Below are 4268 nucleotides of genomic sequence, written 5' to 3' on the forward strand. Positions count from 1 at the left end.
GGACGATGAGCTGGCATGGAACCGGTCACACCCTCAGTGCTTTCTGAAGAGTGACGGCTGATGTAGGTTAGACACGGGTTCACTGACCAGGAGACAGAGAGAAACTGTTATAAACCTGTGACCCTCTGAGTACATTCATTTATCTCTGATGCATCAAGAGAGAATGTCAAAAATCAGACTCAGTTTCCTTAAATAATAACCACAGATTATGTACATCCCTTTCATAATCCACACAGAATGTCTGCAGAGTGTGTTTCACATTGTTTCATATGTCCACTGTATAACAAGGGCTTTCTGCTGCTTGCCTGCAAAAAATAAATATGTATTAAATATGTATTTACAGGCCAAAATGGTCTATGTTCACTTGGAAACAGGAAGCCATACCAGAGCCCTTTTTGGGTTGAGTCAGAGACTCTGGAATGTGATTGGCTGACTCTAGATTACAGGTACATGCTGAGCCAAAGTGTTGTGAATGGCCTGTTAATGCATTTACTCATGTTATGTTCATGTTCATAAATGGTAACAGTGTACATGGTGTGATCTGTACACCTATGGGAGCCAGGAATGATTTTAGTGCCTGAGAGAGGGGTTAAGACTGATGACATCAGAGCCTGTGGGAGGAGTTAGGAATGATGACGTCGCCGGGTTTTACTCCACTCTGGCTGGCTGTCGCATGTCTGAACTGTCAGGTTCCGTTGCAGGAGTGTCTGCATTCACCATAGGAAAACATATTTACGCATTGCCAAAACTAAAAGCACTTCTCTAGTTACGACTTTGCCACTCACTCTCACCATCTTAAGACCATCACGTCGTCAAACTGGCAACCGCTCTATCCCTTTAGGCTAATCTTATCATAGGTTCCCTCTGAAATTTGGTACTAAACAAACAATTCTTTCTTGGGTCCGGGAGAGGAGCATTCAAGAACTACCACAGCCAATGGGACCATCCCAGAGTGACCATCAAGGTATCTGTAATTTGGCATCTCAATACCAAGCACAGACAACATAGCATCACACAATGGCATATATGCAAATTGTGCACGATATAGTTCTTTCTGCATGCTGTTGAATGCCTTTTTATTCTAATGATCAATGATAGACTGTGTGGACTCAATGGTGTGGATGTCCTGTACAGTCTCCTTTTCTTCCCTTAGTCCATCTATGCATCCAGGTATGCATCTGTTTGAAGGACTTGTTGTCCTACAAGGGCCTTGAGTTTGAGTTCATTCTGTTGGAGTTCCTGTGCTCTTATCCAGTTGAATACTCCCAGACCAGTCCCGGTGGCTCCAAGCACGCTATCCATGAGCCCCAGTAGTTCCCGTCTGGGATGGCTTGTTGGATGCTCCTCTGCTAACTGGTCCGTGGATGAGCAACATTATGTACGCAGCTATGTAGGTTTACCATCTGACTTGTAGTATGCTTTTAGCTGATCGGCATGGAACCATTTCCTCTCAGATTGTCTGTTCTTGGCCTTATAACACACTTTATAAATGGAGTCTCCACATTTGTCGATGACAGTATATGGTCCCTTCCATTTAGCGGACCTTGGGCCATCAAGATGATAGTTCGTTACCATGACTTCATCACTAAGCTCGAACTTGTGATCATTTACATGTTGGTCATAATACATCTTGTTGCATTTCTGACTGGAACCAATTTGCTGAGCAGCATGATGATACACAGCAGGCAAAGAAAAACACAGATTCTTAAGAAATGTTTCAGTTGTCCAACCTTCTCTCATTGGTCTGGGGACCTCAAGTAAAAGGTGTTCTGGCAATCTCATTTTCCTTCCTGTCATTAACTTGAGGAGGACGTGACGGACCGTACCCTGTGCTTTTGTGTACAATTCCTCTCACTGACATTAAAATACTAGGAAGGTTCTGAGCCCAAATAGAACCTCTAACACCTCTCTAACACCATTTTCTTTGGTGAGTGTTGGTCAGTTTCTTTCTTGAGTGTCCTGTTTGTTCTTTCTACACCTCCTGAGGACTGAGGGTGGTGTGCTATGTGAAGCTGATGTTTTATTCCAAGCAGTTTTGCCAAATCTGTATGAATTTTCCCTGTGAAGTGGGTCCGTCTGTCACTCTCCAGACTCAGAGGCAGACCAAATCTACAGTAGATTTGTTCCCAAAGTACTTGCGCTGTGGCAGAAGCTGTATCAGACTTGATTGGCCTCTATCCGTTTACTAAATGTGTCCACTATAACCAGAATATATCTGTATCCTCCTTTTGCTGCGGGTAGTGGACCTACATAATCAGTCTGGAGATTTGTCCATGGACCTTCAGCTAGACATGTACAGTGCTGGCCAAAAGTATTGGCACCCCTGCAATTCTGTCAGATAATGCTCAATTTCTCCCAGAAAATGATTGCAATTACAAATGTTTTGGTAGTAATATCTTCATTTATTTTGCTTGCAATGAAAAAACACAAAAGACAATGAAAAAAAAATCATTTTACACAAAACTCCAAAAATGGACCGGACAAAAGTATTGGCACCCTCAGCCTAATACTTGGTAGCACAACCTTTGGACAAAATAACTGCGAACAACCGCTTCCGGTATCCATCAATGAGTTTCTTACAATGCTCTGCTGGAATTTTAGACCATTCTTCTTTGGCAAACTGCTCCAGCTCCCTGAGATTTGAAGGGTGCCTTCTCCAAACTGCCATTTTCAGATCTCTCCACAAGTGTTCTATGGGATTCAGGTCTGGACTCATTGCTGGCCACTTTAGAAGTCTCCAGTGCTTTCCCTCAAACCATTTTCTAGTGCTTTTTGAAGTGTGCTTTGGGTCATTGTCCTGCTGGAAGACCCATGACCTCTGAGGGAGACCCAGCTTTCTCACACTGGGCCCTACATTACGCTGCAAAATTTGTTGGTAGTCTTCAGACTTCATAATGCCATGCACACGGTCAAGCAGTCCAGTGCCAGAGGCAGCAAAGCAACCCCAAAACATCAGGGAACCTCCGCCATGTTTGACTGTGGGGACCGTGTTCTTTTCTTTGAAGGCCTCGTTTTTTTTCCTGTAAACTCTATGTTGATGCCTTTTCCCAAAAAGCTCTACTTTTGTCTCATCTGACCAGAGAACATTCTTCCAAAATGTTTTTGGCTTTCTCAGGTAAGTTTTAGCAAACTCCAGCCTGGCTTTTTTATGTCTCTGGGTCAGAAGTGGAGTCTTCCTGGGTATCCTACCATAGAGTCCCTTTTCATTCAGACACCGACGGATAGTACGGGTTGACACTGTTGTACCCTCGGACTGCAGGACAGCTTGAACTTGTCTGGATGTTAGTCGAGGTTCTTTATCCACCATCCGCACAATCTTTCGTTGAAATCTCTCGTCAATTTTTCTTTTCCGTCCACATCTAGGGAGGTTAGCCACAGTGCCATGGGCTTTAAACCTATTGATGACACTGCGCACGGTAGACACAGGAACATTCAGGTCTTTGGAGATGGACTTGTAGCCTTGAGATTGCCCATGCTTCCTCACAATTTTGCTTCTCAAGTCCTCAGACAGTTCTTTGGTCTTCTTTCTTTTCTCCATACTCAATGTGGTACACACAAGGACACAGGACAGAGGTTGAGTCAACTTTAATCCATTTTAACTGGCTGCAAGTGTGATTTAGTGATTGCCACCACCTGTTATGTGTCACAGGTAAGTAACAGGGGCTGTTAATTACACAAATTAGAGAAGCATCACATGATTTTTCAAAGGGTGCCAATACTTTTGTCCGGCCCATTTTTGGAGTTTTGTGTAAATTGATACTTGATTTGACTTTTTTTTCTTTCTCTTTTGTGTTTTTTTATTGCAAGCAAAATAAATGAAGATATTACTACCAAAACATTTGTAATTGCAATCATTTTCTGGGAGAAATTGAGCATTATCTGACAGAATTGCAGGGGTGCCAATACTTTTGGCCAGCACTGTAGGTCTCAGACGCCCTTTCTTTTTGATGTTTGATGTATTCACTTGAGCACACGTCAAACAATTTGTACAGTAATCATTTATGTCTTTGTCAACATCTGGCCACCAAAACATGTTTATCCGTCTGTCTTTGACTTGAAATGTCCCCCCCATTGTGAATATGATATAAAATATCATTCCACAATCCTGTTAGTGGAATCCATACTGGAATATCAGCAATTCTGTAAAGCAACACATTGTCATGTATTATTAGTCGTGTATCATACTGGGCCGAATGGACCATGTAACACTGCTTCACCATTTTGCTTAAGTCTAATCACTTCCTTTATAAGTGGATCACTTTGTTGGG

General features: G+C 42.7%; 1 protein-coding gene across 1 annotated transcript in view; it reads left to right on the plus strand.

The window, feature by feature from the left end:
• The window catches only part of LOC118774052 (ras-like protein family member 11A-like), a 4720-nt gene extending 4507 nt beyond the window's left edge, over positions 1 to 213 (plus strand). Inside the window, exon 5 of the mRNA XM_036523164.1 lies at positions 1 to 213. This exon is cut by the window's left edge and continues 551 nt beyond it. The gene's annotated coding sequence lies outside the window, so the exon portion shown is untranslated.
• The last annotated feature ends 4055 nt before the right edge of the window (positions 214 to 4268 follow it).

The sequence above is a fragment of the Megalops cyprinoides genome, chromosome 3 (assembly GCF_013368585.1).
Source record: "Megalops cyprinoides isolate fMegCyp1 chromosome 3, fMegCyp1.pri, whole genome shotgun sequence".
NCBI lineage: Eukaryota > Metazoa > Chordata > Actinopteri > Elopiformes > Megalopidae > Megalops > Megalops cyprinoides.